The 14,634-nt window shown below is 44.4% G+C and overlaps 1 long non-coding RNA gene and 1 pseudogene across 1 annotated transcript; one reads left to right on the plus strand and one right to left on the minus strand.

Moving 5' to 3' along the window:
- Positions 1 to 4,909: 4,909 nt before the first annotated feature.
- LOC135981061 (olfactory receptor-like protein COR8) lies at positions 4,910 to 5,992 on the minus strand (annotated as a pseudogene).
- Positions 5,993 to 11,160: 5,168 nt separating this feature from the next.
- LOC135981901 (uncharacterized) lies at positions 11,161 to 13,194 on the plus strand. Its single transcript, XR_010599077.1, has 2 exons — positions 11,161 to 12,181; positions 13,013 to 13,194. It is a non-coding gene; the product is annotated as an uncharacterized LOC135981901 (long non-coding RNA).
- Positions 13,195 to 14,634: the final 1,440 nt, after the last annotated feature.

Genomic DNA, 14,634 nt, shown 5'->3' on the forward strand with positions numbered 1-14,634 from the left:
GGGACATTGGCAGGATCTTCACTGTTCCCAGCTGCAGCATCACCCTCCTTATCCTGCCTGATAAGGATCCCTCCAGGGCTCAGCTAAATGGCATGTGTCATGACAGGCTCTTTGCTGAGGGCCCTTGACAGTGCCCAATCGAGACCTGAATCGGATGAGCACGTGCGGGTGCATTTCCTGACTTTTTTTCCAGTGCTTAGTCTCCCTCACTGTCAAAACAGTAACACGGATACCCCTCTGATACTTGTCAAAACAGTGTGGCTAAGAAACCAGGAAATGGGCTTAGCCCATTAGCCCAACGACTTCAGCTGAGCTACTCTGTGTGCATGAGAACAGTATGCGGTCAGCACCGTTGCTGAAATTAATATGAGCTGTCTGCCGATGGCGCTGAAGTATCTCGTTCCTGTTTTGGATTTTTAGTCTAGATAGAAAGTTACCTGAAAATAGCTTGGGTAATTCCTAATTATTAACAAACTGCTCTCAATCCCGCCAGTTCCTTCTGTCACGTTACCTGCGTCAGGGGGTTAAAAAGTTAAATTATTTAAATTAAATATACAGAACCCAGGAATTTCCAGAACAGGTCCCCTAATGATCTATATCTTCACTGTGGTAGTCATTACAGTATGCTTCAGAGTTAGGTGCAAGCCATGATCATAAGCATTATGGACTCACATAATGGGGGGAGTTTCCTCCTCAGTCTATACAGTAATCTGCTTCAAGCCCCACGTCCCAAAGCCTGAGGTTTTATATCTTTAAACATCTCCATTCCACTGTAAAATACAAACATTCTTAATATTCATACCCATGTCAAATCCTTTTTTGGATGATTAAGCAGATAGTTAGAGAGAAGGGTAGATGAGGACAGATTCGATAGATTAATTACATGGCTCCAATCTACAGTGACTTCAATGGAACTATGGCCCACTTACACCAGCTGAAACTTTGACCCACTAATTCCAACAGAGCTCTACTGACTGACACCATTTGGAGATCTGACCCACTGCTGGCTAAGGGGCTGTTGGAGGGTATTGGAATTGAAATCCTATTTTTGGTCTCAGAACAGGCACCGTGAGGAAAGCGCTTTTCACCCTTCCCACAGACTCGACCCGGTTTTCCCTTCCTCCGACTGTGAATTCTGAGCTGCGGAGAATATCTGAAGACCATGGATGTGTTGGATCTGATTTAGGCTGCACATATTCCGTGTATAGACTGAGAACTTCCAGCCCTATGGAAGTCATTCCATGCCCTTAAACCAGTAATAAAACCACTTAACAAAATTCTTGGCATTTAAGGAAAAGTGAAAGTCTTTTCGACTGACTAAATTACACAAAACATAAAAGATTCGACATCCAAATGCCTTATTTTCCATTTTCTCACTTACTCTGTTTTGTTCTTACCAAAATAAATATCCCCAGCAGTCAGGAAACTGTATTTTATGCTGAAGCAAAAACAAAAGAAACAAGGTTGAAATAGCCAAAAATCAGAGTGCAGAAAAATCTAACTCCAAAAGAATAATCAGAGAGAATGTTTATTCCACTTCGGTTGGACATATATTTGATAACAAAGATTTTAATCTCAGTTGGCATGTTCTGTATCTCTGGACTAATGGCTAGATGAAGAATTGACATTGTTCTTCACACAGGCAATATGGGACACCAGTTTCCACAGATCATTTCTTGGCCTGGAATAACATGAGCAGAGTGGCTAATAAGATTGTGTCCCATCCCTGTTTTTCTCCAGAAGTGAGACAGCAGTGAAAGTTAACACTACAGACAGAAGCTGCATTTTCTATCTTTGCTGTTCTTGACTTTTCCTTTTTGTGTTTGTTTGTCTTGTTTTGTCTTCTAAAAACAGGATCAGACTTCAAGAACAATAGGAGCATTAATAACAGTTCCAGACCATCTCAACTAACTAAAAAGTGAGAAAGTCAAGCAGTAGGCATGAGCACAGCATAACCCTGGGAAAAGCTAGAGAGAGCTTCTGTCACTGCTGGCTACATAAGCTGGGGGTGGTAAAGTAAAAAAATTGGTCCTTTCTTTCTTAGGCCCTCCTGAGTTCAGAGAAACAGAAGACTGCATTAAAACAAAATACTAGAGCCCATCAGTTTCTACTTCCAACTGGAACATCCCCAGGGCCCTGAAATGTAGCTAGCTGCTTGGCCCATGTATTCCGTTAACATTAATACCGCAATATATAGAATCATAGAATATCAGGGTTGGAAGGGACCTCAGGAGGTCATCTAGTCCAACCCCCTGCTCCTTCTTGTAGTGTGGGGCCCAAAATTGGACACAGTACTCCAGATGAGGCCTCACCAATATCAAATAGAGGGGAATGATCACGTCCCTCGATCTGCTGGCAATGCCCCTACTTATACAGCCCAAAATGCCATTAGCCTTCTTGGCAACAAGGGCACACTGTTGACTCATATCCAGTTTCTTGTCCACTGTAACCCCTAGGTCCTATTCTGCAGAACTGCTTCCTAGCCATTCGGTCCCTAGTCTGTAACAGTGCATGGGATTCTTCCTTCCTAAGTGCAGGACTCTGCACTTGTCCTTGTTGAACCTCATCAGGTTACTTTTGGCCCAATCCTCTAATTTGTCTATGTTCCCCTGTATCCTATCCCTACTCCCCAGCGTATCTACCACTCCTCCCAGTTTAGTGTTATCTGCAAACTTGATGAGAGTGCAGTCCACGCCATCCTCCAGATCATAAATGAAGATATTGAACAAAACCAGACCCAGGACCGACCCTGGGGCACTCCGCTTGAAAACGGCTGCCAACTAGACATTGAGCCGTTGATCACTACCCGTTGAGCCCGACAATCTATCCAGCTTTCTATCCACCTTATAGTCCATTCATCCAGCCCATACTTCTTTAACTTGCTGGCAAGAATACTGTGGGAGACCGTATCAAAAGCTTTGCTCAAGTCATGGAATAACACATCCACTGCTTTCCCCTCATCCACAGATCCAGTTATCTCGTCATAGAAGGCAATTAGGTTAGTCAGGCATGACTTGCCCTTCGTGAATCCATGCTGACTGTTCCTGATCACTATTCTTTTGGCCTTCCTGATTTCACTCATGCATTCCTGAGCAATATTTTTATACTCCTCCCTGGTCATTTGTCCAATCTTCCACTTCTTGTAAGCTTCTTTTTTGCGTTTAAGGTCAGCAAGGATTTTACAGTTAAGCCAAGCTGGTTGCCTGCCATATTTACTGTTCTTTCTATGCACTGGGATGTTTTTTTCCTGCAACCTCAATAAGGATTTTTTAAAATACAACCAGCTCTCCTGGACTCCTTTCCCCCTCATGTTATTCTCCCAGGGGATCCTGCCCATCAGTTCCCTGAGGGAGACAAAGTCTGCTTTTCTGAAGTCCAGGGTCCGTATTCTGCTGCTCTCCTTTCTTCCTCGTGTCAGGATCCTGAACTCGACCATCTCCTGGTCACTGCCTCCCAGGTTCCCATCCACTTTTGCTTCCCCTACTAATTCTCCCGGTTTGTGAGCAGCCCGTCAAGAAGAGCTCTACCCCTAGTTGGTTCCTCCAGCACTTGCACCAGGAAATTGTCCCCTACACTATCCAAAAACTTCCTGGATTGTCTGTGCACCGCTATATTGCTCTCCCAGCAGATATCAGGGTGATTAAAGTCTCCCAGGAGAACCAGGGCCTGCGATCTAGTAACTTCTGCTAGTCGCCGGAAGAAAGCCTGGTCCACTTCGTCCCCCTGGTCTGGCGGTCTATAGCAGATTCCCACTACGACATCACCCTTGTTGCTCACACTTCTAAACTTAATCCAGAGACTCTTAGGTTTTTCTGCAGTCTCATACCAGAGCTCTGAGCAGTCACAGTCCTCTCTTACATACAATGCAACTCCCCCACCTTTTCTGCCCTGTCTGTCCTTCCTCAACAGTTTATATTCAGGAGGTCTAGGTTGGACATTAGGAAAAATTTCCTAACTGTCCTGGTGGTTAACCACTGGAATAAATTGCTTAGGGAGGTTGCGGAATCTCCATCATTGGAGATTTTTAAGAGCAGGTTAGACAAACACCTGTCAGGGATGTTCTAGATGGTGCTTTGTCCTGCCGTGAGTGTTAAGTGACTGTTAAGAGTAGATGTATGGAGCACTAGTATGAATATAGATGTGATCAATATAAAGACAGGTGCAAAGTACTTCACTCTAGAAGGGAAAATCAAATGCATAATACAATGTGGGGAATAACTGGCTAGGGAGAAGTGCTGCTGAGATGGATCTGGGAGTTCAAGTGGATCACAAGTTGACTAGGAGCCAACAATGAGGTGCAGTTGTGAAACAGGCTGTCTAGGGGGGATTACCAGGTATGTTGTATGTCAGACCAGGGCGGTGCTTGTTTGGCTCTGCTTGGCACTGGTGAGGCCTCAGTTGAAGTTCTGTGTCTAGGTTTGGGAGCCACGCTTTAGGAAAGATGTGGGCAAATAGGAGAGAGTCCAGAGGGGAACAACAAAAATGACAAAAAGGGTTTACAAAACCTGATTTATTAGGAAAGTTTTTCTTTTAAAAATGGGCATGTTTTGTTTTGAGACAAGACGACTGAGGAGGGACCTGATAACAGTCTTCAACTACGTTAAGGGCTGTTCTAAAGGGGATAGAGAGCAATTGTGGCAGCCCGTATGAGGCCCAGACACTAAAGAGAGCAAAAGCGTTGAATTCTCATAATGCGAGTCACATACTGAGCATTCATTAAAGTAACACATTAAGAAATTAAACCTAGAAGCAAATTTATTTTATTTTTAATCTCAGATAACCTTGCAGGGCACCATTTCAAATAGATTAATGGTCAAGAAACAAGGAAAGTTGTCTATATTCCAACAGCCACATAATGACAGGACATTAGGTAACATTGTTCCTCTCAAGCAATTGTAAAACATCATTTCCACATGCTACATCAGTTCTTTGAGTTTCATTTAATTCTTGTGCGACATTTGTGATACACAAATCAAGTCAGTAACCCATAGACCATACTACGATCCTTCTTCCAATTGTTCTTCTCAATTGACTGGAATTGTCATGGTGAACAAATTAGCTGGGAATGTTTTTCCAGTCTATCACCCTCTTAAGAGCATCCTTAACCTCCTTGTTCCTCAGGCTGTAGATCGGGGGTTCAACATGGGGACCACCAGGGTATAAAACACAGCAGAGATTTTCTCCTGTTCCAGTGAGTAGCTGGAACTGGGCTGTATGTGGCTTGAGCTCACAGGTCCGTAGAACATGGTGACAGCTGTTAGATGAGAGGCACAGGTGGAGAAGGCTTTGCGCCTGCCCTTGGTGGAGCAGATCCTCAGGAGAGAGAAGAGGATGTACAGATAAGAGATTATGACAATCAGGACGGTGGACATGGCAATAACCCCAGAAAAGGCTACAAGCAAAATCTCTCTGATGTGGTTATCAGAGCAAACGAGCTTCAGCAATGGGTTAGTGTCACAAAAGTAATGATTGATGATGTTGGGTCCACAGAATGACAACCTCAGCAAGCCACATGCGTGGGTCAGTGAGTTCATGAGCCCCCCTACATGTGAGCTGGCCACTAGATGAATACAGACTCTCTTAGACATAGCAGCGGTGTAGAGCAGAGGGTTACAGATGGTGACATAGCTGTCACACGCCATCACAGCCAGCAGGAACCCTTCTGTGCTCACAACACAACAAAAGAGAAGTGTTGAGCAATACAGGCACAGTAAGAAATGCTTTTACTCCCCACTAAGAAATTCACCAGCATCCTTGGAGCGAAGACTGAGGAGTAGCAGAGGTCAACAACGGACAGGTTACTGAGGAAGAAGTACATGGGGGTGTGGAGTCGGGGATCAACCCAGATCAACACAATCATCCCAAGATTCCCCACCAGCGTAAGAACATAGATCACCAGGAACGCCGCGAAGAGGGGTATCTGCAACTCCTGACGATCCGTCAGCCCCAGGAGGATGAACTGGATCACCATGCTCTGATTGCCCTCAGCCATTTATATGGGGTGCATGAAACCATACCTGCCGGGATAACAAGAGTGAGCAGCATGGAAGAAGGAAATTTCATGGCATGAATTAAATCTGAATGACACCACCGGGCTTGAATGTGGGTAGTGAATATCTTACAGGAAACCAGCCGCTGTGATGTCTGGGAAGAGCTGGGATGGACCTTTAAATTTACACTCCCTTTTTAACAGGGCTGAGATTTTCAAGGCTGTTTAGGAGATTTAGACATCCAAGCCTCCATAAAATTGACTGGAATTAGGCATCCAGTTCCCCATAGGGCATTTCCCGATTCATGTACATTATCCCAGATTTTCTCCAATCAAATATACCTGGCCTGGGTTTGAGTTTGAGCTAGAGACTTTATATTGTCTGCTCACTGAGGGTAAGTTAGAAAGCACTCATACTTTAAATCCTTCCAGATTAGGGTGACCAGACAGTAAATGTGAAAAATCGGGATGGGGGTGGGAGGTAATTGGAGCCTATATAAGAAAAAAGACCCAGAAATCGGGAATGTCCCTATAAAATCGGGACATCTGGTCACCCTATTCCAGATAATCCTTTTAGATGACTACAATGTCTGTTATGTCCCAGTCACTTGGTTACTGCTGCTTCATAACAGATCCCCTGGCAGTGTTGCTAATCCCAAGCATTTGAAAACCATTATCAGGCTTCCAAAAAATCATGCAATTGGCTTAAAATCTTGAGATTTTTTTAAATAATACACAAAGGGTTTAGAGAGGGGGCAGGGAAGTGTAATTCTGTTTTGTGCAAGATTTTTATATTTCAGAATTTGGTTTAGGAACAAACCCACAGTTTTTGAAAAGTCTCTGGAAAAGGGAATGGATCCCTGGAGTCATGGACACTGACAATTTTGGATGTTCCCAGCCCCCAGGGCAATCTGCATGTGTATCTGCTCCAAGGCCATGGACTCTGGAAGCTCTGAGGTTGCTAGCAGGCCACTGGGCAGGTTGCAAAGGAGCTGGGCAGGTGAACTAGTGGAAACCAGGCAGGATTCTGATGTAGGCAGAGTTTCCTCAATTCCGTGGTGCTGCAGTGAAATTGGCCCTTCTTGATGAAATGTTCCAATTTCACTCAGTCAGCAAATTGCAATGGAACAATGTTTCTGGGCCCTGGAGACAGTCACGTTTTTAAGCTTTTCTTAGCAACCCTGAGGGCTAGAAACATACTAAAAAGAAAATCTGAGATTCTTAACTGATCACATGACTGAAGGAGCTGAGGCTTTAAGAGACGCACCAAATACCATGAGAATTGGTAACTGTGCCTTCAATCTATGTTAGCCTCGCTCTAGGTGATTTCTGGCCCCTTGTCTCCAGTCCCAGTTTCTTACGCCTCCTAGTGGTACACACTGCCAGGTCCTTCATCTCTCTAGGTCATTCGCCGTGACACAGGAATATGATACAGGCAGGAAATGGCGAAGGAATAACATTGGCACAGAAGCAATAATGGAAGGCTGTGTGCAAGGCTCTGAAGGAGGGAGGGAGGATGCTTAGAAGAGGGAGCATAGTGGGATTACATGAAGCCACAGGTGAGAGAGTGAGATAAAAGGAGAAAATGCCGTATCAGAGAGGAGTGTGAGGAGAGTGGAGAGAGAAAGAAGGAAGAAAGAAGGCTGAAGAGACACGAAGGCAAAACTATATAACACCTCAAAAGTGAGGCTTTCTCCATTTGCTTCCTTCTTCTGGCTCCCCCCGTCCACGTTTAATCGAACACAAACAGCTTGTTTTCAATCCAAGCCCCTTCACAGTCTATCAACACCATGAGGCTCATCTGCTATTGCAATGTCATGTATCACCTCTGCCCTCCCACTGCTTCCCATTGGTTACAGTTTTCAAACAAACACGACCATGACTGGGGCTGCCGCAGTGCAAATACTTCCTGTTATGTCCCCCTTATGGTTAGAGATCGGCCACACCAGAACCCACTGGATCCAAGTGTCCGTCCTCCCCCTCCCCCTCCCCCACTCACACACATACACAACACTGGATAATGGTCAGACTGGCAGTAGGGGCACTAGATTGAGATAGTCCTTTAATTCCTGGCTCTGCTTCACACTCCCTCTCTTACTATGTTTTTCCAGAGAACCTAGTACAGCGGGGCATTGACCTCTAATTGATAACACGACAACCATAAATACAAATTTTATAACCCCGATTTAGCTCTATAATTGGCTGAAAAGCCCAGAATCTGAAAATCCTCTTGGGTTGAAGAAGTTGGATCTGAATCTGATTCCAGATCTGAAGTGTGTAACTCAGATTCATCTCTATGTATAATCCTGGATTCTTACCTAAGATCCATCTGGATCTTTCAGGGTCTTCCATGAACCATGTCCATTGCCACTGTAATTTACCCTGAGACAGAAAAATGAACAAACGAACAATGTCTGTCTCAAGTTGCAATGTTGACTGCGCTAACGTCACATTTCCAAGTAAATGGAGAAAATGGAAAGTTATGTTCAGGAATCAGAACTGAAGGAAAATAGCTATCCCACCTCCACTGAAGTAAAGAAGTATTGTATCACAGCTACTGGTGGAAGAGAGTGTTCAATCACTCTTTATCCCTAAGGGATCATGTTAGGGCACCAAAAACCTCATATATTAATTTCTGTGGCATTTAAGGATCAAGTCTCTGAAGTCACACCTACAATGATAGTCTCAAGCCAGGCACAGAGGGGCTCATTACAATGCCCTCCTTGGTGCTCTAACATGCTAAGTAGATTTGTTTATTTGTCTTTGCTCAGTTTTATGGAAAGCTCTCGCTGTTTTGCTAAGTCACAGGAAGAAGTCTCAAGAGCAGTGTAACTGGAAAGGAATGGCTCAGTCTTTCTTTCCGTCGGGAGCACTCAGTGAATTCAGCGTCAAAGTTAGGCTTAAAAGAAATCCAGATGTGTTAAACTATGGAAAAAGCACAGTTACAGCAAACAAACAACTGTAACTTTGTTCGTGTAGATGCCAAGCAATCACCCTACCCTTACAATTAGTGCCTAATAGTGCCTTACAATTTACTGCCCCTATTGGGTCAAACTGATTTTTCATACAGTTTAAGGCCAGAAGAGGTCAATGTGAATATTTAATCTGACCTCCTGCATAACAAAACCTTGCCCAATAATTTATGTATCGAGCCTATAATTATTATTTTTTCTAGCTCTCACACATCTTTTAGCTAGATATCCACTTGGAATGACTTCAAGTGACAGACAATCTACCATTAGCAGGAGTGTTGTGAGCAAGATAAGAGAAGTACTACACAGCTCTGATAAGGCCTCAACTGCAGTATCGTGTCAGTTCTAGGCGCCGCATTTCAGGAAACATGGGGACAAATTGGAGAGAGTCCTGAGAAGAGCAACAAAAACGATGAAAGGTCTAGAAAACATGACTTATGAGGGAAGATTGAAAGAATCAGGTTTGTTTTGTCTGGAAAAGAGACGACTGAGAGGGGACATAACAGTTTTCAAATACCTAACAGGTTGTTACAGGGAGGAGGAGGGAGAAGAATTATTCTCCTTAACCTCTGATGATAGGACAAGAAGCAATGGGCTTAAATTGCAGCAAGGGAGGTTTAGGTTGGACATGAGGAAAAAATTCCTAATCGTCAGGGAGGTTAGGCACTGGAATAAATTGCCTAGGGAGGGTGTGGAATCTCCATAACAACGGGGTTCCATAAAGAACTGTATTAAACATATTCATAAATTATCTGGGAAAAGGAGTAAACAGTGAGGTTTCAAAGCTTGCAGATGATACAAATCTACTCAAGATAGTTAAGTCCAAACCCGACTGCAAAGAGTGACAGAGGGATCTCACGAAACTGGGCCATCACCCAAGGAAATGACAGATGAAATTCAGTGTTGATAATACAAAGTAATGCACATTAGAAAACATAATCCTAACTAGACATACAAAATGATGGGTCTAAATTAGCTGTTACCAGTCAAGAAAGAGATCTTAGGAGTCATTGTGGACAGTTCTCTGAAAACTAGGTGAAGTGGTGGTTCAAAAAGCTAACTTAATGTTAGGAACCATTAGGAAAGTCATAAATAATAAGAAAGAAAATATTATATTGCCTATATATAAATACATTGTATCGTCAGCCCCTGAATACTTTGTGCAGTTCTGGTTGCCCTATCTAAAAAAATAAAAGGATATAATAGAACTGAAAAAGTCCAGAGAAGAGAACTAAAAATGTCCAGACTTCGAGCTTTATTTTTTTTGAGAAAAAGCTGAAGTTTTCTGCTGTGGAAGCAGAGAAAGAACTGACAGGCAGGGGATTGCAATGCATGACAGTTCATTAGCAAGAGTTAGGCTAACTGTAACCCTAATAACGTGAGATTTGTAGAAGCAAGGAATGTGTGAGGCGAGTGGGAAAGAACTGTGTGAGAAGTTGCTGCGACCTTGTGTAGATAATATGGAATGTAGACTAAGAGTCTACATTAGTGAGCAAAACAAGATATCAGAATGACCTATGTATAAACAAAATGCAGCTGTTGCTTATTATTGTCTGTAACAAAAGGTATAAATGCTTGCTGTAATTGTTTACCTGTTGAGAGACCTGCTTAGCTCTCTCCCTCTGCGCAGTTGTGAGAGTTAATAAAGCATCTGACTTGCTGTACCCAAACAAATAGTGAGAACTCTGTTTTTCTCCGACAATTTGGGGGCTCGTCCGGGATGGCAACGCCCGCAGAGGCACCGGCAGCTGCTACGGATCGTTCCCCTTCGAACCCCATGGCGCCACAATAGAGGTAGGAGACCTTTTGAAATCTCTATTGGGGTGTCGGAGGAGGACTGTCCGTGGGGCCGTCTGTCCCTGTTGGGCTCACGCCATCCGAACTTATTGACTGTGCAGCAAGGTCAGATGCTGAGCGGCTTAGGGGAATTGTTGCCGCCCCCTGTATGCATATGCGAGGTGCATAGGTATGCCCCGGTTTTGAGGGGTTGTTACCGCCTCAGGAGGGGTTTTTACTGCCTCGAGTGATGCATCGAGGTACTTGGGAATAGTACCTGGAATAAGTCCTTGGGGTGTGTGTGTGTGTGTGTGTGTGTGTGTGTGTGTACACCAGTGTGAATTGAGTGTTACTGGAAGATGCCCAGAGTACTCTGCGAAGTCTTTTGGCTCGTGACCAGAACTACTCTAACGCAAGCCCAGTAACTACAGGATCTTATAGGAGATCCGACCCTCGGTGGGCTAACTCGGCCTGGCATCGTCCGGCGAGGAGGCTACCTGGGTCTAGGAGTGTGTGAACCCATCTTCCCTCCCCTTTTCCTCTCCATGTGAGCCATTGACAGTCTGATCATCTCACTGGATGCAACAGAGTAAGCGGCGCCGTCTCTCTGAGACTAGCCGACGCTCTTTGCTGAAGGGAGGTGTAGGAGGGTCGTGGCCATCCTCGTTAGTCTCTCCTGTGTGAATACCCTGTAGGGAGAGATCCTTAGTTTATGTGCCGCTAGTGCGGACAGGGCATCCTCCTCCCTGTGTGTGTGATTGGAAAATGGGTGGGGGACAGTCTAAGGATTCCCTCTCACTCACTAAGGGTACCCCAGCTTATTTCATGTACGTACATTATGGTACTAAAACCTGCAGGTATTTAGAGAATTGGAATCATTACACGTGTGAAAATTCATCTAAACAATGCCCACTAGAAGGTACCTTCAATCTAGATAAGATCATACATCTCAGAGGAGCTTTTAATCACCAAAAAGCCTCTGACACACAACGGGAGCAATTTGTCTATTGAGGAAAGGAACGGGTTAATTTGAAATTCAGCTTGGTCCAGAGATAAAGAGAAAGTTAATCTGCGTTCAAGGTCAAGAATCAATGCAGACCAGGCTAAGTACAAAGAAAAACTGCTTTTGGCCCCAGATGGCTGTGAAAAAATATAGATATAGTCAAACCAAAGGCAATACAAGTTGCAGTGCTGAGATTACATTTGCAAAGCTTAACTGTCCAGTGAGATCCAACAGTCTGCCTTTGCGACCCTGGAGCCAGCGTGGTTTGGGGAAGCTGAAGAAGCCACAGGCAGCCGGCCTGGACTGGAATCACTGAAAAGACGCCCCAGGAGACCTCAGGGTGTAAAAGAACTGCTCTCCCAAGAGAGGAAGCAAGTTGGAGATTGCACAGCACCTTCTCTGAACGTTATACACAGACATGGCCAGTCTGGACGTACGTGTGTGAGTATGAAAGTGTGCCTACTCTCAGCCGCAGTAAGTCTGAGAACCGGAGAGGGGTTTAGCATTCCTCTTTCCACCCCGGTTGACCGGGAAGGGTGTCAGGTGGATCTACCCCAGTCGTAGCAGGACTGGGCAATAGAGAAGTTGGAGAAAAGGGAAGAGTTGTGTATTTGATAACTAGAATTGAGCAATTAAGAGCATAGATCATGAACCAGGCAGCAACTCAAACCTACGCCCAGGGCAAGTTGCAAGCCTTGAGACAGGACTTCCAGGCAGAAAAGGAAGCACTGGCTAAGCAAGTACCGGTCCTTCAGGGACTTGTCAGAATTTAACCATTTGTGTTTGCATATGCTGTAAGAGCAGTGTGTTTGCCACAAGAGAAAATTGAATAGTTAAATGCCAATGGGTCATGCGTTTTGCCCAAGTGGCAAGCCTCACGAGGGAGGACTCGGGTAGCCTTGTGAGTAAGAATGTTTAAGAGAAGAGACCGGGAAGGGTGGGGGCTAGTTGAGAAGCCCACCCTCCTATCTAAATTGGTAGTGAAAAAGCCGGTGCCCATGGAAGGGACGGTTCAGCGAGAAAAGCAGGATCGGGCCCAAACGGGCAGGCAATAGATAGAGAGATTGGAGAACAGGTTGGAAACTTTGAGGGCATAGTGGAAGGAAAGGAGTAAGTAATTATAAGCATGGGGATTTCAAATCCCCAGGATAATAATTGAAATGGTAAAATGTGTGTAAGACAGAGTCTTTGTACCAAGGTGCAAGGCTCTCCTTTCTTCTGCTGAATAAAGCAACTCTTCCTTATCCCTGTCTGGCTGTTATTGGCTCTCAGCTGTGAAGTGCCAAGGACTACCTGCCTGGACCCATGCTTTTCACTGTAAAAAGACCCCTCCACCTCGGGAGGACTCTCCGACTGATGATAAGCCTATTTCTCCTTCTAGCTCTGCTGTGTCTTCTGGACAGCAGGAAAAAAAAAAAAAAGACAAGGTGAAGTGCTAGTAACCTCTCCCTTGTCCACTGACAGACCTACTGTGCCTTTGGATTGTTCTAGAAGAAGCAAAACCATTACAGGGTGATGTGCTAGTAACCTCTCCCCTGTATGATGCTAAACCACACTGTTTCAGGAAAAGAGAAGAAGGAACACTTGCTTCACTGAAACCACAAAGTCCAGGGATTCCTGACTACAAGAGACATTAAGAACTGACCCTGGTGAAGAAACAAAGAATTATACACTGGCAGGAAGAAACTTGTGGGACCCATGCTTGGGAACGTGGTATTGATTGGATTTGGGGGTTTATTCTACAGGCTGCGCCCTGTGTTTTGGATAAGTCCTTCAGCATGTATTGCCCTCCCTAATTGGATTTTAAATGATAAGTACCAAAGGCACCTTGTTGCCATTGCCCCTGCCATCTCCTCCATTACACTATTACCCCTGTAACACATCCAAATACAGACAATGCCATATATTTGATAAAACCAATGACTAAGGCCTTCACACTTTAGTGATTTATTTAAATATATTTTTAAGGTTCAGGATATCCCATGTAAGCGAACAATTGAATGGATCAGTGGAGATAAAAGTATATGATATCACTACCAGTGAACCCCAAGAATCTGTAATTGCAATTGATGGGTTCTATAGCGAATGTTCCTGAAATTTGCACTGTGTTAAATGAGAGAGGCCCTTATTGTTATTTGGTCACCCAATTAGTGAACAATTAAACGAATACCCAGAGTTTGTTTTGCCACTGGAAATTTTACCTGCATAGAAATTTTTCCAGTGACTAATAATGTGACCTGTACCTTATTGCAATACACCCCTTCTTATGCCATTAATATCAATGCCTCCCGGAAGTACATAAAGGTGTTCAACCAACAGATGTGGTACAGTACTACACCAAAGAGAGATGCATTAGGATATCAATGGACTGTGATTAACGCTACACTAGGGACTGTTACATTTTCATTGCCCTTATCCAGTTTCCAGATTACCTCTACATACCCAAATTGCTCACAGGGGGCTGCCATTAGATTAGCACAACAGAGGGCTTGGGTTATTTCCTCTAGAAAGAAGAGAGACTTGATCGGATCCCTTTGGGATGGGGCCAATAATGTAGCAGCAGTTTGGCATATTTTTAAGAACCAAGAACATGATGAGAAATTGGGGCACAGCTAACCCAGGTACAGGCTGGAGTTGGTGAGTTACATGTTATCTCCGCCCTTAGTTCTATGACCCAGAAGTTGCTGACAGAGATGGTATTGAATATCACTGAGGCTGGGAAGGCATTGCAGTGGGATCTAGCATGTTCAGAAATTCAGGATTTCCTGAATGACCAGCTAATGGCCATTCGGAATGATCTAGAGCATCAGGCTTGGCCCACTGCCCTTACAGACACACCAGGAGTACCATCTGATCTGTGGCCATGGAGACATACTTGGAGACTTTCTGGGTGG

Source organism: Chrysemys picta, chromosome 2, assembly GCF_011386835.1.
Source record: "Chrysemys picta bellii isolate R12L10 chromosome 2, ASM1138683v2, whole genome shotgun sequence".
NCBI lineage: Eukaryota > Metazoa > Chordata > Testudines > Emydidae > Chrysemys > Chrysemys picta.